We start from the raw sequence: 22,185 nt of genomic DNA on the forward strand, positions 1-22,185 counted from the left end.
GATATTGAAAGGGTAATGCAGTATGTAAAGGGGGACGGAAATCTAATAGTCATGGGCGACTGGAATGCAGTCGTAGGGGAAGGAGTAGAAGAAAAGGTTACAGGAGAATATGGGCTTGGGACAAGGAATGAAAGAGGAGAAAGACTAATTGAGTTCTGTAACAAATTTCAGCTAGTAATAGCGAATACCCTGTTCAAGAATCACAAGAGGAGTAGGTATACATGCAAAAGGCCGGGAGATACGGGAAGATTTCAATTATATTACATCATGGTCAGACAGAGATTCCGAAATCAGATTGTGGATTTTAAGGCGTACCCAGCAGCAGATATAGACTTAGATCACAATATAGTAGTGATGAAGAGTAGGATGAAGTTCAAGACATTAGTCAGGAAGAATCAATACGCTAAGATGTGGGATACGGAAGTTCTATGGAATGACGAGATAAGTTTGAAGTTCTCTAACGCTATAGATACAGCAATAAGGAATAGCGCAGTAGGCAACACAGTTGAAGAGGAATGGACATCTCTAAAAAGGGCCATCACAGAAGTTGGGAAGGAAAACATAGGTACAAAGAAGGTAGCTGCGAAGAACATTAAGAGTGCAACGGGAATTCCACTGTTAAATGCAGAGGAGAGAGCATATAGGCGGAAAGAATACATTGAAAGCCTCTATGAGGGTGAAGATTTGTCTGATGTGATAGAAGAAGAAACAGCAGTCGATTTCTAAGAGATAGGGCATCCAGTATTAGAATCGGAATTTAAAAGAGCTTTGGAGGACTTACGGGCAAATAAGGCAGAAGGGATAGATAACATTCCATCAGAATTTCTAAAATCATTAGGGGAGGCGGCAACAAAACGACTATTCACGTTGGTGTGTAGAATATATGAGTCTGGCGACATACCATCTGACTTTCGGAAAAGCATCATCCACACAGTTCCGAAGACGGCAAGAGCTGACTAGTGCGAGAATTATCGCACAATCAGCTTAACAGCTCATGCATCGAAGCTGCTTACAAGAATAATATACAGAAGAATGGAAAAGAAAATTGAGAATGCGCTAGTTGACGATCAGTTTGGCTTTAGGAAAAGTAAAGGCACGAGATAGGCAATGCTGACGTTACGGCTAATAATGGAAGCAAGGCTAAAGAAAAATCAAGACACGTTCATAGGATTTGTCGACCTGGAAAAAGCGTTCGACAATATAAAATGGTGCAAGCTGTTCGAGATACTGAAAAAAGTAGGGGTAAGCTATAGGGAGAGACGGGTCATATACAATATGTACAACAACCAAGAGGGAATAATAAGAGTGGACGATCAAGAACGAAGTGCTCATATTAACAAGGGTGTAAGACAAGGCTGTAGCCTTTCGCCCCTACTCTTCAATCTGTACATCGAGGAAGCAATGATGGAAATAAAAGAAAGGTTCAGGAGTGGAATTAAAATACAAGGTGAAAGGATATCAATGATACGATTCGCTGATGACATTGCTATCCTGAGTGAAAGTGAAGAAGAATTAAATGATCTGCTGAACGGAATGAACAGCCTAATGAGTACACAGTATGGTTTGAGAGTAAATCGGAGAAAGACGAAGGTAATGAGAAGTAGTAGAAATGAGAACAGCGAGAAACTTAACATCAGGATTGATGGTCACGAAGTCAATGAAGTTAAGGAATTCTGCTACCTAGGCAGTAAAATAACCAATGACGGACGGAGCAAGGAAGACATCAAAAGCAGACTCGCTATGGCAAAAAAGGCATAGGCAAAGGCCAAGAGAAGTCTACTAACATCAAATACCGGCCTTAATTTGAGGAAGAAATTTCTGAGGATGTACGTCTGGAGTACAGCATTGCATGTTAGTGAAACATGGACTGTGGAAAAACCGGAACAGAAGAGAATCGAAGCATTTGATATGTGGTACTATAGACGAATGTTGAAAATTAGGTGGACTGATAAGGTAAGGAATGAGGAGGTTCTACGCAGAATCGGAGCGGATAGGAATATGTGGAAAACACTGATAAGGAGAAGGGACAGGATAATAGACATCTGCTAAAACATGAGGGAATGACTTCCATGCTACTAGAAAGAGCTGTAGAGGGCAAAAACTGTAGAGGAAGACAGAGATTGGAATACGTCAAGCAAATAATTGAGGACGTTGCTTGCAAGTGCTACTATGAGATGAAGAGGTTGGCGCAGGAAAGGCATTCGCGATAGGCCAAGATCGTGCCACAGTCCTGACTTTTTTCGTTCTTACACGAAAACAATAATACGACCTTCGCAGCATCCAGGTGTGCTTTCTGCATTATAAATCCACTGAGAATTTTCTTCCCAGCGCCGATAGCTGAGTGGTAAGCGTGAGCCCTCAAACCGCCTTCCGCTCTCGATTGCCGCTTGGGAAGGATGACTGTTGGTAAGCCACTGTATTGGCTCTAATTTCCTCCACGTTGTCATCACACGAGACGTATGTGGGAGAGGTAATATGTTGTTCGACTCTTCCCAGAAAGTAATCTCTCGAAATTTCAATAGTAAATCTCTCCGTGATGGGCAATGCCTATTGTTTAACATCTGGCACTGAAGTTTGTTGAGCACACGATATAACGCTCTTGCGTCGACTAAATGGTCCCATGACGAAACAGGTCTTCTCTCGTCTCTCTCCTATCAGTCCTACCTGGTAAGGGTCCTATATGTATGAACAATAATCAAGAACTGGTCAAACAAGCGTCTTATAAGTCACCTCATTCGTGGATGAGTTATATTTCCTTAGTGTTCTTTGTATGAATCTGAGTCAGGCATCTGCTTTTCCACTATTTGACGTGGTCATTTCACCTAAGGTCGCTTTGGATAGCTACTCCCAGATATTTTACATTAGATACTTCTTCCAGCGGTTTGTTATCAATAGTGTATCTATACATTTATTTGCGTTCAGAGACAAGTGCTAGAACCTGCACCATTCATTAATTCTCTGGAGGTCGTTCTGCAAATCGCTACTATCTTCTGGCGTTGCTACTTCATTGCAGACAACCGAGTCATCTGTGTACAGCCTTAGACAGCATCCGACGCTTTCTACTAGATCGTTTATATATATTGTAAACAGTAACGGTCTCATCACGCTGTCTTTAGGTACTCCGGAAATTACCATCTGTCAATTTCGTTCCGTTAAGTGCAACGTATTGGTTTCTATGCGCAAATCTTCTCCGATACTCTATAAGTTTGTATTTTCTTCACCAGTAGTGCGGGACGGTGTCAAATGTCTTCCTAAAGTCAGCAAACACGGCATCAACCCGAGCGCGTTGTCGAAGGCACTGTGGATCTCGTGGATTAACACAGGAAGCTGAGTTGCGAAGGATCTCTGTTTGCGGAAATGATTTTGGTTTTTATAGAGGAGATTTTCATTTCTTTTCCATTTCCTAAAAGCGTCATAATTCTTGACCATAAAACATGTTCCATAATTCTACAACAGATTGAAGTCAACGATATACAATACCTACGGCCCTTCTTAGAAACTGGAATGACCTGCGCTTTCTTCCATTCCTTAGGTACCCTTCATTGCTCAAGCGATCTACGATAAATTATTGCTGGAAGGGAACAAGTTCTTTCGCACAATCTTTGCAGAATCTTCGTGTCTTGGCTGGTCCCGGCGTATTTCCACTACTAAGCGAGTGGTGTTGTTTTTCTGTACCACGATCGGTTATCTCAATGTCTGCCACTTAGACTTTCATACAACGACTGAAAGGAGGAACAGCGACGAAACAGTTTCGGAAGACCGAATTCAGTACGTCGGCCTTATCTCTGTCATCTTCCGTTTCAGTACCAACATGGTCACTGAGAGAATGAATAGATGATTTTGACGCACTTGCTGATTTTACATGTGACCAAAACCTCTTAGGGGTTTTACTCAGATCAGCTGACAAAATTTTACTTTTAAAGTCATTGAACACTTCTGTCATTTTTTTTCCTTACGCTTATTTTCGCTTCGTTCAGCTTTTGTTTGTCAGCTATATTTTTACTTTTCTTGACTCTAAGATGAAGTTGTCTTTGTTTACAAGCAGTTTCCTAACACGACTATTAACCGACGGTGGGTCTTCCCCATCAAGGACATATTGCACGATGCTTTTGAATTTTTTCCATCTGTTCTCCACATCTTCGTCCTCATCACCGAATATTTGATGCTGCCAGCTCAGATATTCTCAAATTTGTATTTTGTCACTCTTGCTAAGCAGAAATATCTTCTTACCTTTCTTAACATTCTCCGTAAGGCCCGTTCTCGTAGATGGTATCACAACCTTATGATCACTGATTCCTTCTCCTACGTTGATTCGATAACTTCAGGTTTGTTTGTTGCCAGGAGGTCTAAGACATTAGCCCCACTAGTTGGTTGTCCAACTATCTGCTCAAGGTAATTTTCGGACAGTACATCCAGCACAATCATACGAATCTCTGTCTACGGCACAAGTTTTGATAGCATGACACTCCCAATCCATACCTGGCAAATTGAAATCACCAACTACTACAACGGCATGGTCAGGAGAATTATTAATGATATTCTACAAGTTCTGTCCGAACGACGAGCACGATTTTCTTTCCTCTCAGTAGCGCCGGATGATCGTCTTGTGGCTGTGACCACCGGTGTCAGCAATCATGTACAGTGGCTTCATTCCTTCCAACTGTTTCTGTAATATCCTAGAAGGAAAATCCAGCTTCCCGTAGCCCTATTATACGACCTCGTTCAAACTGAGTGAGGTGATAATGGCATCTTCGTCGCCATACTTGCCAACATCAGCTCACCACGTCCAATCTCAAAGGTAACTAATGCTCACGGCCTTTACATCGTGTATGGAAACCAACCCTGATTTGATGGTGGAGCCACTAGCGCCACTCTTATGCGACTAACACGAGATTTGAAGGGATGTTATTTTTTAACTTTAGTTTTCGTCTCTCAATTCCTCCTTGGTTTTGCGATTTTCTCCTCTCAGTGTAGTATCGGTCTGATCTAGGGGTAGCGTCTTCGTGTAATGACTTAACCAACCTGTGTCTCCGACTGAATCCCAGCCCCATCTAAACATGTAAAATGTTGTTACTGGCAGAAGAGCCAACACCGTGTTACTAGAGGAGACCGAAATGCACGCGTTTTAGCTCACGCAGGCTGGCGTGAGGAGGGAAGAACTATACTGACGTGAGGTCTGGAACATGACAAGGAATTAGAATTTAGAGAACGGACGTAGCTGGTTTCATAACTTTAATGTTGAACGTCGCTCTTGACGCTACATGAGTCACAATATTACCTGTTCAGAAGACATGGTAACTGAATATGGCGCCTTGCTAGTTCGTAGCAAATGACGTAGCTGAAGGCTGTGCTAAACTGTCGTCTCTGCAAATGGGAGCGTCTGTAGTCAGTGAACCATCGCTATCAAAGTCGGCTGTACAACTTGGGCGAGTGCTAGGGAGTCTCTCTAGACCTGCCGTGTGGCAGCGCTCGGTCTGCAATCACTGATAGTGGCGACACGCGGGTCCGACGTATACTAACGGACCGCGGCCGATTTAAAGGCTACCACCTAGCAAGTGTGGTGTCTGGCGGTGACACCACATAAAACGTATCTGCAATGGCGGCTGAAGACTTCTAACACAGGTCTTTTCATAGAGCGCAGAGGCAGAGGCACTAGCAGAGTTTAGGTGCACTGTCTTGCCCTGCGGAAACTACCTTTAAAAGGCGGAAGAATCAGCAATGATAAACATCACGAGGAAGCAGAATGCTATGGAAGTCACTGTATTGAAGGCACATAATATGTATCCACTGTAAATGAAAATATATCATCATGTTTTCTCCGTAGGCAAAATAACCCAGTCCACAGTTCTACGGGACTGGCAAAGAGGAGGTAACCACGAGAAAAAGACTGAATGGCCAACGAAAGGGCAACATACTACGAGTCGGAGGATGGAATGTCAAAGTCTGAATGGAATGGGGAAGCTAGAAAATCTAAAAATGGAAATGGAAGGCTCAGTAGATATAGTGGGGGTCAATGAAGTGAAATGGAAAGAAGTGGAGGTTTTCTGGTCAGATAAGTATAGGGTAATATTAATAGCAGCAGAAAATGGTGCAATGGGAGTAGTACTCTTTAAGAACAGGAAGCTGGGCAGAGAGTTAAGTAGTGTCGACGTTTAAGTAAGAGGACTGATGTCATAAGAATCGACAGTGGAAATGGAAATAAGCGTATGGCGTCAGCGGCCGGGAGTTCGGCCGCCAAGTGCAAGTCTTATTGACTTCGACGCCACGTTTGGCGACTTACGCGTCGACAAAAGGGATGAAATGATGAGGACAGTGTAACACTCAGTCCCTAAGGGGAGAAAATCTCCCACCCCAGCCGGGAATCAAACCCGGGCCCCCGTGCGTGGCATTACAACGCGCTGACCATTTCGCTTTTTCTTTGCCAAGCTCGCAAGATACGTATCAACAATTATTTTCATATGGTTTTTAGTATTTTTTATTTATTTTTTCATTTTGTGTCTTTGATATATTTTTATTTTTTGTAATTGAATGTAAAAGTAGAAGGAAAACGAAACAAGATTACATGCGAAATATGTAAACTAAGAAAAATCCCAACTTGAGTGCAAGGATTGTATACGCTCACGTGTATCTATACTTCATCTATAAACACTTGACAATAGAACTGGAGCGATGCTGAATCAAAACACAAAACAGAACGAACAGGTAAACCCGGACAGGACAAGCCGAAGCAGATCAGATGGGAACATACTTAACAGAGAAAAACATTTATCATCAAAATAAATTAAATTACCCATTACCTTGAGACGGAAAAAAGATTCAACTTGTTGGCGATGTAATCTCGATATCTAGGCATATCTAGGCAAGTCCAGTATGCAGTGATCATGTACTGCATGCAGTTCATGTGATCGTCCCCTTGACTTCTAAAACATAATGAAAGAAGTGTCCCAGCAACCACATAACGATATGTGTTTTCGGCCGTGGAGAGAAAGAAGAATCTGGAGGCAATATGATGTCCGTAGTGCAGGCAGTCTCAGAAGATCGAGTAAGAAAGGCCAATTGTGTCCTGATCCAAGACCAGTTTACTTTTGACCTCCACAAGTAAGGCGAGGTCGTTTCGTATCGGGAGATGTACAAAGACTACATAAATCCGTGTCACTAAGCCCAAAACAGAAAAGTCGCTCGTTCGTTTGAATCAAGTTATTTACTACCTTATACCACGAGGGCGCAAGGCATTTCGGTAAAATCGGAAGACTGATATTGAATCAAACTGTCGTCCAGGTTGTTTGCGGCGAGTCTATTTCAGCGAGGTTCGGGCAAGGGACCGCTTCCCCACGAGCCAGTAGGAATTTCATTGTGAGGGCAGATCTCCATAAGATGTCAGCCCCGAAATAGCTCACTGTCAGATAGCAGTCACGAATGTGTTTTCAGTTATAATTTATGTGACTAAAATCAATAGGGGTTCAAGACTGGCAGGACGGACACAGAGAAATAAACAAGCCGTGAATGTGTGAGTTTCTTGAGTCATCGTCAAAATAGTACGACGCACATATAGCAACTGTGACTTCTTGCGTATATCAGTCAGGTCCAGCCACCCAAAGGAGCGAGGCTTCGCGATCACCTCATACCGCAAGCGAAATATATGTCTTTCCCATAAGAAACGACCAGACAACTGTTGTAGTTTCCTCACCATCAACGAGGGAAACGGAAAAACTTGGGCCACTTACGAAGCTTTGCACAAGACAGAAGTATCCACTATTCGGACTTTCCGGAGCAGACTAATATAACGCCTTTCGTGCTCTAATATCGCTCCCTGAACTTTTTCCTTAACAAACTTCCAGTTGAGCACGGCCATTTTCAGTGGACAACGATCAATGATGATACCGAGAAACGTATGCCGATCCACCATAGTAGCCCATGGAACAACCGCATCATCAAAACCTCGCAATGGGAGAAACTTGCATTTACCTTCATTAAGTTTTGCACCTGAACTCCGACAAAAATCATCGATGACAGCCTTCAGTCGAGGTATCTAGCAGGACTGCGAAGTAGAACCATCACGTCATCCTCGTATGCACGAACAGGTATAGTCCTGCCGGAAAGCGTCCAACCTGTCAGCTTGGATGCTAGTATCCGAAGTAGGGACTCCAGAGACAACACAAAGTTATTGCCAGCGAAGTTGAGGCACTCCCCTACGGATATTTATTGAGGGCGTCAGTTGGCCATTAACAACCACCGAAGCCTAAATACCCGTAAACGGATTTGAGAGCACTCGCCGTGCGTCAACAGTAAAACCAACTGCCTCCAGAATTTGAAGCAGAAGGTCGTGATTAACAGGATCAAATGTCTTATTGAAGTCTCAAAAAGCAAGGGCACAAGGGACGGTCGTTACAGCATCAACCGAAACCACGTCACGACACTCGACTAAAGGGATAAGAATGGTACGACCAGGTAACCAGATTTGATGTTTTGCAACAATCGTATCCATCAGAGCCGACATCCTACTATAAATTCCGTGGTCACAGTCTTATAATCAAAGTTTAACAAAGTAAGTGGGCGAAAGTGATTACGGGCAGCTGATCCAGTGCGTTTCGGAATTAAAACAATTTTTCCCACTTTGAACTAGGGCGGCACTACTCTACTCTGTATCACTTCATTCAAACGGGAGGTAAAGGTACTACCCAACAACGGTCAAAAGCACACGCAAAGTTCCTTTGGAAGGCCATCTAGACCCGGGGACTTCTGAGAAGGCGATTCCAAAATAATTTTGTAAGCTTCCTCAGGCTGAAAGGCAGTTAAGAACGTTTCATTATGTTCAGGTGTAATTGTCTTATCCAAGATGCTGACAAGTGGGTCGTAAATGTTTCACTGGGCTCATCGATATCGTATGTGTCTGCATAGTACTGGCGTAAGATACGCACTATATCAGCTTGCTCCATTTCGGTACGTCCTTCATGTTTCGTGAGAGAATGAATACAAGCGCGAAGGAGACGGGTCTCATGCCGAAGCAAATAATATGAGAAAGTCAGTTCTTCTGTCACCAATGAATGCGGCTTCGATCGGATTTTCAAACCTTCCATTTGCATTCTCTTCAAGGTTAACAATTTTGCCTTTACACGCATTTCGCGGAAGGGCTTGATCCGAAGCAACATAAAGTTGACGCAGGATGGAATAGTAATATTCGTAAGTTCTCCGAAAATCTCTGGCTTTGGCAGCACAGAAACGTATCAAAGTTTGTCTGAGCCTCGGTTTTGCTAGATGTGTCCACCAGTCAAGGGTGGAAGAGTTTTTCCCAGCGCACCGTAGAGTACGCTCCCACACTACTCGCATCACGTCATCGAGAGAGGGGTCAGCTAGGTGAGCGACGTTTAACATCCACGGAGGGCGAAACAATTTGACTGGTTGCCGTCCAAGACAGAGTTGTGGCCACAGCACAGTGATTCTTAAAGGGAGCTGGGATAACTTAAACATTAAAAATATTATCGCTTAGGCAGTCCGATAAGTAAAATCTATCTAACCTGCTACTAGAAGTCGCAGTTAAGTGGGTAAATTTAACTAACGTCGGGTATTTAGGTATCCAGGCGTCTTTTAGGTGAAACGATCTGACCAACTCATATAATTCGCGACAGAAATTGAAGTTTGGAGATTGATCCTCAGGACGCAGTACACAGTTAAAATCACCACCCAACAGAATACTCGGAGGACTCTTACGGAACAGATAAACAATATTCTCTTTATGCGGTAGCGTTCTTGCTTCCCACGCCAAGGGTCTCGGGTTCGATTCCCGGTGGGGTCAGGGATTTTCTCTGCCTCGTGATGGTTGGGTATTGTGTGATGTCCTTAGGTTAGTTAGGTTTAAGTTTTTCTAAGTTCTAGGGGACTGATGACCATAGATGTTAAATCCCATAGTGCTCAGAGCCATTTGAACCATTTCACTTTATAAATACGCGAACGATCCACTGCGCGACCAGTGCCAGAAGGGGAATATAAAAGAACCAAGGTAAGATCAAAATGTTGGCAACCTATGCCTCTGCGAGAATCCAACAATTCCACCTCAGCAATAGGAATGCCTTCGCTAAAGAATAAGGTGGCCCCCGTAGAATATTCTGGTGCTACATTAAAGATCATACGCAAACCAGGTAAGGAGAAATTACTAAATAACACCTCCTGCAAGAATACTTTTTCAGCACAAGAATCATAAACGAACTGACGCAGCGAAACCAATCTCAATTCTGATTTCACATGATTAACGTTTAAGGAAAGCGACGTGTAGGCTTGGGTCATTGATCACAGCTGGACAGGGATGTATGGAACCTAGACAGCTGAGAGTCAAGGTCCATTGCGGAACCCACAGAGGAATCAGACATCGGGGGACCAGAATCCCCGTCATTGCCACCTTTTTTCTCAAATTTCTTACGTGCCACCGCACGGTGAAATTGTATACCCTGTTTCTGTCGGCTACGTGGCCTGGCTGCCTCTGCAGGTGGAGGCATACTAGGGGTCATAGGCACAGCTTCCTTTCCTCCCCCAGAACTGGGGTAATGTAGTGCAGTTCAGGTACTAAGGCGGAAGCATGCTGTTGAACTACTAATACAACAGGTGATACCTGGCCGCTAATTTTATGCTCCTGGGGAGTTACTGTATTCGGCAAATGCAGGAAACCGTCGGCGGCTGAAGACGAATGAAGAGGAGGACATATAATCGTCTAAGACTGTAACGAAGGAGACAAAGACGAGGGGGGAGGAGGGGGGGGGAAGGGACTGCACTCCCTCTTCACTCTTCACACACAGGCAGCTCAGAAGGAGCCACTTCGCGAGCAGGAGGGATGCCACTCACCGTACTACGGACGGGAGGCGTCTTAGCATCGAGAGGAGCAGGGGACGCTATCGATGCGAAGGAGGTTGGCGCAGAAGGTACAGCCAAATCATCACCAGCACCATCCTGAGAGCGACCACGCTTCTTTGTCGCTGTTATAAATTCTATCCTGGGGCCAATAGGATTCCGAACCTGTCGCGGAGGTAAAGGCGGAAATTCATTGACACAATTATCAGAACTGTTTGTTCATTATAATTCGAAGCAGAAGTAGGGTGGACGGGGGGAGTAGGAGGAACAAGATCTGCAACTATCAATGTGCGCCGCTGCGAACCCTCCGCAGACAATTAGACCGAACATGTCCACTTTCATTACATAGGAAGTAGGTTCTCTCCTGACCAGTATACATGACAGGACACGGTAACCACACAATTGTAAATGTGATGGAATATTGTGTTTGACATGCATTTCCACGGAACGAATTCCACTATAACACTGTAATCTGTGTTGAGTAGACTAGCGTTCATGACGGACATTTTTCACGTTACCATAAGGAGTCAATATGTCCTTTAGAAAACTGTCATCAACTTCCGGCGGAAGGTTGAACATTCGAACATTGGTATAATTGATTTCAGCATCTGAGAGTGACGCCATACTAACGGAATTATCACAATGCTTGAACGGCACTTGAGAACCATGTCGCGACAGTAATCTTTCAAAGTGAAGGGGATCCATAAATTTCATGTAAAACAAGTACTCGTCGGCATCAAAATAAGCGGTGTGGACCTGATCAGAGTTCACAACAATTGTATCGAGAAGCCAATCGTGTATTTCTAGAGACACAGGCTGCAGGTGTCGCGTTGTTTTATCGGAAGTAAAGCCCACTGTACCTTTTCGTGGAATACTCGTGGAAATTATGGAAGTCATAGTGGAGCGGCCGACGCCACTGCAAGTAGACGAACACAAACAGACTGCAAAGAGGAGCGGAGGTGCTACGACTCACTCGATAGACAGAACAAACACTAACGAGGAAAACTCCACACAAGCGACGCTGTCGCAATTGAAGTAAACAAGAACCTTCCCGCTCGGCGCTCGTAGCGGAACTGTGTTCTCAGTGCTATTGGGGCGGACAAAATTGACAGTAAACCAATGCCATCAATAACAGTTCGTTTATATATACGACGTCACAGAGAGAATGAGAAAGAAGAAATAACTTTATGACGGTATTGAAAACGTAACACAATGCATTAAGGGAAAACTAAATCTAATAATCACGTGCGATTGCGACGCTATAGTAGGGGAAGGAAGAGTTTCGGTTCTGCAATAGGAATGAAAGAAGATCGAATTCTGCAATAAATTTCCGCTGATAGAGCGAATACACTGTTCAAAAATCACAGGAGCATGAAGTATATTTGTAAGAGACCTGGAGCCACACGGAGATTCAAGTAGATTATATTATGGTGACAGAATCCGAAATCAAATATTCTATTTCAGGGCGTACCAAGAAGCAGGTAGAGACTTGGTGTTCGTTAACGCAGTTGTTGGATGTTCTCCTGAAGGATATGATGCCAATAATGTCCACTTGATGCGTTAGATCGTTGAAATCTCGAAATTGCTCGAGGGCCCAGCCCATAATCTTGCAAAAGTTCTCAGTTGGGGAGATATCCAGACATGGCTTCAGCCTTGAATGTAACTGACAGTAGTTGAATTGTCTTCATTGACGAGACCCGCTTGGAACTGAGCCCCGGTGATCAGCGAGGACCTGTCTGGAGACGCCCTGGACAGCTGTGGGGTACCAACCCGATTGTCGCTGGCCATGCGGCCCGACAAACAACAGTGATGCTCTGGAGTGCATTCTCACACTATCAGGACCCCTTTGGTTGTGATATGTGTCTCGCTTACAGCATTGCGGTACATCCATGATATCCACCCCTCATTTTGTTGCCAGTCATGGCAAGTCATCCTGGACTTACATTTCAGCAACATAAAGCCCGGCCCGCGCACTTTTAAGAGTTTCTACTGCTTGCCAAATGCTGCCTTAGCCAGCAAGGTCGCTGGATCTCACCCAAATAGAGAACATGTGGAGCATATGGGCAGGGTCCTCCAATCAGATTTTTTTTTTGTCATCAGTGTACTGCTAACTTCTTCATCTCAGAGTAGCACTTGCAACCTACGTCCTCAATTATTTGCATGACGTATTCCAATCTCTGTCTTCCTCTACAGTTTTTGCCCTCTACAGCTCCCTCTAGTACCATGGAAGTCATTCCCTCATGTCTTAGCAGACGTCCTATCATCCTGTCCCTTCTCCTTATCGGTGTTTTCCACATATTCCTTTCCTCTCCGATTCTGCGTAGAACCTCCTCATTCCTTACCTTATCAGTCCACCTAATTTTCAACATTCGTCTTTAGCACCACATCTCAAATGCTTCGATTCTCTTCTGTTCCGGTTTTCCCACAGTCCATGTTTCACTACCATACAATGCTGTACTCCAGACGTACATCCTCAGAAATAATTCTCGCATTTGTCAGCTCTTGCCGTCTTCGGAATTGTGTGGATGATGCTTTTCCGAATGTCAGATGGTATGTCGCCAGACTCATATATTCTACACACCAACGTGAATAGTCGTTTTGTTGCCACTTCCCCTAATGATTTTAGAATTTCTGATGGAATGTTATCTATCCCTTCTGCCTTGTTTGCCCGTAAGTCCTCCAAATCTCTTTTAAATTCCGATTCTAATACTGGGTCCCCTATCTCTTCTAGATCGATTCCTGTTTCTTCTTCTATCACATCAGACAAATCTTCACCCTCATAGAGGCTTTCAGTGTATTCTTTCCACCCATCTGCTCTCTCCTCTGCATTTAACAGTGGAATTCCCGTTGCACTCTTAATGTTACCACCGTTGCTTTTAATGTCACCAAAGGTTGTTTTGTCTTTCCTCTATGCTGAGTCTGTCCTTCCGACAATCATATCTTTTTCGATGTCTTCACATTTTTCCTGCAGCCATTTCGTCTTAGCTTCCCTGCACTTCCTATTTATCTCATTCCTCAGCGACTTGTATTTCTGTATTCCTGATTTTCCCGGAACATGTTTGTACTTCCTCCTTTCATCAATCAACTGAAGTATTTCTTCTGTTACCCATGGTTTCTTCACAGCTACCTTCTTTGTACCTACGTTTTCCTTCCCAACTTCTGTGATGGCCCTTTTTAGAGATGTCCATTCCTTTTCAACTATGTTGCCTACTGCGCTATTCCTTATTGCTGTATCTATAGAGTAGGAGAACTTCAAACGTATCTCGTCATTCCTTAGAACTTCCATATCCCACTTCTTTGCGTATTGATTCTTCCTGACTAATGTCTTGCACTTCAGTCTACTCTTCATCACTACTATATTATGATCTGAGTCTATATCTGCTCCTGGATACACCTTACAACCCAATATCTGATTTCGGAATCTCTGTCTGACCATGATGTAATCTAATTGACATCTTCCCGTATCTCCCGGCCTTTTGCATGTATACCTCCTCCTCTTGTGATTCTTGAACAGGGTATTCGCTATTACTAGCTGAAACTTGTTACAGAACTCAATTAGTCTTTCTCCTCTTTCATTCCTTGTCCCAAGCCCATATTCTCCTGTAACCTTTTCTTCTACTCCTTCCCCTACGACTGCATTCCAGTCGCCCATGACTATTAGATTTTCGTCCCTCTTTACATACTGCATTACCCTTTCAATATCCTCATACACTTTCTCTATCTGTTCATCTTCAGCTTGCGACGTCGGCATGTATACCTGGACTATCGTTGTCGGTGTTGGTCTGCTGTCGATTCAGATTAGAACAACCCGGTCACTGAACTGTTCACAGTAACACACCCTCTGCACTACCTTCCTATTCATAACGAATCCTACACCTGTTATACCATTTTCTGCTGCTGTTGATAATACCCGATACTCATCTGACCAGAAATCCTTGTCTTCGTTCCACTTCACTTCACTGACCCCTACTATATCTAGATTGAGCCTTTGCATTTCCCTTTTCAGATTTTCTAGTTTCCCTACCACGTTCAAGCTTCTGACATTCCACGCCCCGACTCGTAGAACATTATCCTTTCGTTGATTATTCAATCTTTTTCTCATGGTCACCTCCCCCTTGGCAGTTCCCTCCCGGAGATCCGAATGGGGGACTATTCCGGAATCTTTTACCAATGGAGATATCATCATGACACTTCTTCAACTACAGGCCACACGTCCTGTGGATACACGTTACGTGTCTTTAATGCAGTGGTTCCCATTGCCTTCTGCATCATCATGTCGTTGATCATTGCTGATTCTTCCGCCTTTAGGGACAATTTCTCACCCCTAGGACAAGAGGGTGCCCTGAAGCTCTAACCGCTCCCCCGCCCTCTTTGACAAGGCCGTTGTCAGAATGAGGCTGACTTTTAATGCCGGAAGTCTTCGGCCGCCAATGCTGATTATTTATCAAAATTTAGGCAGTGGCGGGGATCGAACCCGGGACCGAAAACGTTTTGATTATGAATCAGAGACGCTACCCCTAGACCACGGGTAACAAGCCAGTCAGATATAGAGCGCTAATTTGATAGAATTTGGTCTGATATTCCTCAGGAGGACATCTAACATTATCAGGCAAGCCCGAGCGGAATACCGGCTTTCATAAGAGCCAGAGGGGGAACATACGTTATTGAAATGATAATCAAATCGACACCGTAGCTGCAAACAGGCGTTGATATACATCACTGGGGACATGTTGAGAATGTGTGCCCCGATCGGGACTCGAATCCTGGATCTCCTGCTCACACGGCAGACGCTCTATCCAACTGAGCCACCGAGAACACAGAGGATAGTGCGCCTGCAGGGACTTATCCCTTGCACGCTCCCCATAAGACCCACATTCCCAACATGTCCACACCACTACACTCGTAGTGCGCCTGATAGATGTTTACCCATCACACTCATTACTCGTGGGAGATTAATAGATTAATCTACCAAATCCCGTACGAGTTGAGGCTTAAAGTGTGCGTTCGCACAACAAGGTCAATAGCCGGGTAACCATGTTTTAACTATATTAACCATTGACATCAATGGTATCTGTTCTTTCGGAATCAAATACTACCTTCATATATAGCTAAAACGTTACTGACTTTCTCAATTTGTTAAGCTCTTTCTCTTAATAAATCATCCACTGTCGCTGAGATTGTAATCACTTGTTTATCTGCATATGTACATCACACCTACCGACTTCCGTCTAATTCGGACATTTCCTTTGTGGTGGGTCTTTTTTTTTGTTTTAAAGTGTGTTTCAGTGTTCTGAACGAAATAAGAAAAAAGTTACAGACATTATATTCAGTTTTCTTCTGTAATATTGACATCTGCACAGTGCAGGAGACGAGGTGGAGCAAAATCAGGAATGGATATAAAATCACCTATAAGGGCAACCCAAAATCAGTCAAAGGAGTTGGGATATTTGTTAGCGGTTTCACGACCGTTTGATAAAAGTTGTGCTGGCTACGGACGAGAGGAACATTCATATATTCTCGTGTTACGCTCCGCAAGCAGGCTACATGCAAAAGACAAAAGATGACTTTTTGATGTTGCTTGATGATAAGATCTTAGAAGTGCCACCTGAACATACTCTCATCATCTCTGGTGACCTCAGTGATCATGTTGGTTCAAATACAGATGGATACCGATGCCATGGTAGTAATGAGGCTGGAAATAGTAATGTGGATGAGAAGAGAATATTGAACTTTGCAGAAACACACGAACTAGTCATTGCGAACACCTACTTCAAGAAGAAGATGTCTCACCTGTGGACTTACTACAGTGGTAACAACATGAGCGGTATAGATTTCATTCTTGTACATAAACTTCGTGTTGGATGCAAAAGCTATTCCATACGAAACAATTGCTACAGAACACCTCCCGTTAGTTGTCAAATTGCGCATCAAGCCTCCAAATCAAAGGAAGAGAGAATGCAATGGCCCAGCGCGTACTAAATGGTGGTGGCTCAAAGAAGCAGAAAGAAACATTATTTAATCCGTCACTCTTCCCTCATTTCTGACGTAGCAACAACTTGCGATGCTGTGAAAAACCGTGGCACAACAGTGGCTCATGAAAAATTAGCCACCACAAAACCAGACCGACGTAAAATCGATCGCCAAACATGCCCTAGATTTAGGAGGTGAAGAAGGTGAAAACTGGAAGGATTACCATAAAGCTAGGATTGAAGCAAAGGAGGCAGATTTGGCATCCAAATCAGCCCATGTCAGCTGAGTCTGCGATAAACTAGAAACACCTACTGGAGAACGAGAAAATTGTCGACTGGCGATACAGCGCCATAAACGAACTGCAGACGAAAAATTCTGTGGAATCAGTGACGAAGAAGGCAAACTTATTACCAACAGAAACAAAGTAGTAGAGCGATGGAGGAAATACTTTGAGGAAGTTTACAATGAGAAGTTTCCACATGCTCCAATTCCAGTGTTAACTCCAGTAGAGCGACCCATTGCATCAGGATGAGGTTGTCCAAGCATTACGGGAAATAAAAAACAGAAAGGCAACGGGGCTAGGTGATCTTCCTGTAGCCTTGCGGAAATCAAAACACTGGGATTCAGCTGAATGGTTGACGGATTGCTTTCAAAAGATCATTGAGGAGGGAAAGATTCCAGCTGACTCGACATGTAGCACAACAGGTCCAGTTTGGAAACGGAAGGGAGGTCCAGCTGAATGTAACAACTATTGCCCAATACGCCTTCTGTTACGCAAGTATTCGAGCGCAACATCGATAAAAGGATCTGACAAATTATCAGTCTCTCCATCAATCAATGTGGATTCGTGAAGGGCTGTGGGACGTTAGATGCTATCCATGCAGCTCGCCAGCTTATCTAAAAGCACCGTGAGGAGTCACGACATCTACACTTTGCCTTTCTCCATCTCGAAAAGGTCTTTGACCGAGTGCCACACGAGTTAATCTGGCTTGCCCTGCGAGAGCACGGAGTACCTGAAGAGCTCTTTAGGTGCGTCAGACTGCTCTTCTAGCACCTGAAGAGCCGAACACAGTCAGCTGCCGGACTATCTAACGACTTCCCTATTTCCGTGGGAGTTCATCAGGGATCTGCTCTCTCGCCATTCCCGTTTATCACGGTAATGGATACCATCACAAGAAACCTGCAGAAGACCTCGCCTTGGACGGTACTGTATACTGATGATGTGCTACTGGCCAGTGAAGATAAGAATGATCTAAAACTTCACGCCTGAAATGACCGCCTTGCAGATGTAGGACTACGGCTCAATGTGTTGAAAACATATTACCTTTCCACAGAGTTAAATGGCCCTGTAATCATCAGAATCAATGCTGATGATTTCCCAACACCAAGAACTTTTAAGTACCTGGCCTCGAGAATTGTTGCCGATGGAAATCTCAGTGCAGAAATCTCCAACCGCCTTTGCAGCACGTTGCTCAAATGTCTTTCTGTACTACGTGACAAGAAAATTCCAAACAGGCTCAAATAAAAAGCATACCGATCGGTAATCCGTCCAGTTGCACTGTATGGGGCTGAATGCTAGCCTTCAGCAAAGGGCGTAGAGCAAGGACTTGCTGTTATGGAGACGAAAATGCTTAGATGGACATCGGGATTAACATTGCATGACTACGTTACAAATAATGAAGTTCGCTGGCTATACGGTGTTGCACCAACCGTAGACAAAATGAGAGAAAGCCGCCTACGTTGGTACGGGCATATCCTTAGGGGCAGACGAGTAGAAAAGACTAGTTTCAACCTAAATGTAAATGGGAAACGACCAGCAGGTCGAACAAGGCAGCGATGGCTCGACACCTTTGCTGAATACCTCAGGCTCTCAGACCTTCAACCTGATCAGACACAAAATCGCAAAAAGTGGCGACAACGAGACAAAACAGCGGACCCCGCCAGCACGCGGAACAAACGCCAAGGAAGAAGAAGAAGAAGATATTCACTCTGCATCTTCCAAACCCTAACGGGGTTAGTGATCCTGCGGGAATTATGCACTGTGCTTTAGTCCTCAATATCCATCAGTAATCAACAGTTTGCGGTAGTTTTACTCGTAAATTCTGTGGGGAGACCTAAAGCGAGCTGACTTAGCTTGACCACACACAACTGTCGTAGCCCCACAGACATTGTAATGCATTGCTTCGGTAAGTGTGGTAGTCCATTATGGCGTAAAGGATTAATTGTAACAGAAAAAATTGACACTCAGAGGTCGTGCTCTCTTCATGCGATAAGCTGACGTACAGAAATCTCAATTTTTTATTAACTGACGATAAATTTTATAAAAAATTTAAATTGCGAGATTACCTATCAGCAAAGAAAATTAAGGATTTTTCTTTTATGCTCTGCTCGTATTAGGCAGAGATAACTACCCCTCCTCCCTCCTCCCCCACCACCCACCTCATCTTCAAATTCCTCTCAGCCGCTGAGCGCAGAGACGAAACGAAATGCAGATCGCTTTAGCCATCGGATTTCACTTCCGCTCAGCTCCGGTGATTTAAGAGGGCCTGGTGTTTAAAATAAGGCGTATGCGGAGACATGATGGCAGCTCAATATGTTCTCTTCTCGTGGTTCCCAGAGGCGACGGAATATTTAAAAATACTGAGATTTTCTCATCATTCCAAGAGCCGGTGGAATATTTAAATCACTAAAAATATATATAATCATCTATCATTTAATTAATAGGCGCAGTGCATATGTTACTAAATGTCCTGCTCACATTTTAAAAACTGTATCTTTAAAATTCCTTGCAAAACACTTTGATCTCAAGACTGATAGAAAAATGCATACAGAATTAAGAAAATGTGCTCGTTGCAAGAATACATTTATATCGTTTTCTTTTTCTGACACATTTGTATTATTTACCCAACTGGTGATGAATTTAGTGATTTTGCGTGAAAAGTAGTGTCGATGCTCCTTTGTCTGAGGCAAACAAAACGTTAGTTAAAGGGTATATATTTGTTTTTAGTTATTCTCTTGAAGTAACAAATGATTACACTGCATATCCAAAAATACAGTCGCTCACTCCAAAAATCCGCGTTCAAAAGCTTCATTTTTCAGGTGGTAATATCTCGCGTTCTTTTGATGACAGAGGTAACGCGGATTTTTGAAGTGAGTGATTTGATGTTTGATAATGCAGTGTAATCATTTGTTATTTCAAGAAAATAACTAAAAACAAATATATACGCTTTAACTTACGTTTTGTTTACCTCAGACAAAAGAGCACCGACACTATTTTTCACGCAAAATCACTAAATTCATCATCAGTTAGATAAATAACACAAATGTGTCAGCAAAAGAAAAGGATATAATGGTATTCTTGCAACGAGCGCATGTTCTTAATTCTGTATGCATTTTTCTATCAGTGAAATGAATGACCCTTTGCGTAGTGACCTATCGGAAGAACGGGCGTACCACAACTATGCTTCAGTATAGGGTCAAATCTGAAAGTTACACCTTTCCTTCAGCCCAGGCAGATTGAGCAAATCCGTTGGTCCTCCTGCAGTAGGTTTGGTCTAGGGTGGGCTTAGGCACATCATTAAAGCATCGTTTGTTAGTACAAAAATCCTATTTATACTTTTTTTTTTGCAGCGTGGGCTGCAGTTGTCTATATAGCTATGTATAGCAAAGGGCTCAAACATCAACTGTACATTCTTCAGACATCCCTTAACCAACGCCAATTTCCCGTTTTCGAATATCTCTATCCTTATCGCGATACACACGAAAAACAGTGATGTTTGGGTACCAAAATTACCAATTAAGGGGAAGATCGCTTCCATAAGTTATATTCATGTCAAATCGTCGAAATTGTTGCCACTTGTTCTTAAGATGATTTTCTCGGAGAGCTTTGTAATTGTTTTTTATATCATTACCCATTTCCAAGATCCAGAGGTTCAAAGTTACTGAATGCATGAAAATTAGCACGTAATATCCGGTCATCGGTGTAAATGTACTTCTAACTGATTTAGTGAACACATGGCAAGGATTCTGGGAACATTCCCAGTTTTCTGAGATCACCAATACTCTGTTTTCAGTCAGTATTTTTTCAGTAATAAAACTGTATGACGCTGTGTCGATGTATAAATAGAACAAGACACCTGTTCAGGATGTCGTAACCTGCGAATTATTTCATGGTACCAATTGGCGGAGTAAGCGCCTTACAAAAAGCTATTTTGTCATACGAATTTTTTTGTATTTGCAAATCAAACAGCACGTTTTATGGTATACTGTAGGTATAGCCTAAAAATATTATGCATTTTTATGTAATGATTGTGAAGACATTCACGCTTTTTTTGTGCTGAAAGAGAGCAGCAAGGAGACAGTGACGCTGGAAGAGAGAGGAGACAGGGACAGTGGAAGACAATGACAGAGAGTGATGGTGGGAAGGAGAATGATGATCTGCTCCTCCCCCCCCCCCTCCCACCCAAGATTGGCGAACTTCAGTATGTAGGTATAGGGGTATAGGGGAGTGCGCATTCAGGACCAAACTTTTAAACACATGGGTACAAGCGAAGAAATAAGTTGCACCCTCCCCTCCCCCCCCCCCCTGGACACACCCACACTATTTTTCAGTATGGTGGAGACATTGGCAGTAAGAAAGAGAGACATTGTAAATGAGAGACGGGGTGGTGGCAGTGGGATGGATTATAAATAGAACAGACAGTGTAAATGGGTAATAGGAAACAGTGAAAGTGGAAGAGAATTTCAAAATGAGTCAATGTGAGAGAGGAGACAGTGATAGTGAGAGAGAAGGAAACAAGTGTGGGCACTGGCACTGAAAGAGAGAGGTGCCTACATGTCTGCCTATCACCGGTTGGGTAGAGGTTCACTTTCGTCAGTTTTACCCCATCGCCCTACACCCACGTGTTAAGAAAAGGTGCCCAATTCGCCTATCTCCTATACCCATGTATTAAAGTTTCCCGGTATAGGGGTCAAAACGCCGAGCAAATCCCCTCCAAGGACATGTATGCAGTGGACACTATGGTAGTTGAACGGAAAGCAGACTATAGTGAACAAAAGACATAATGACAAGAAAGAAGATGGGAGAAAAACAATGACAGGAGAACAGAGAGACAGTGAAAGTTGTGCCAAGATGTAGACAGTGGTACGGAAGGGCGAGAGAAAGGTATGGATGGAGTGATACAGGGACATAAGAGAAAGTGCCAATGGAAGAAAAAGGACACAATAGAAGAGGGACATATAAAGGCAGTGCTGCTTAGAGGGAGATGATGTGTATGAAGGCTTAGCTACAGCAAGAGCCTGGATAAAAGGATTTAAAACGCTCTCTGTAGAGAAAAGCATGCCAAACCTTCTGGTGAGGATAGCAGAATGGCCATT

This window comes from Schistocerca gregaria, chromosome 6 (genome assembly GCF_023897955.1).
Source record: "Schistocerca gregaria isolate iqSchGreg1 chromosome 6, iqSchGreg1.2, whole genome shotgun sequence".
In the NCBI taxonomy this organism is placed as follows: Eukaryota; Metazoa; Arthropoda; class Insecta; order Orthoptera; family Acrididae; genus Schistocerca; species Schistocerca gregaria.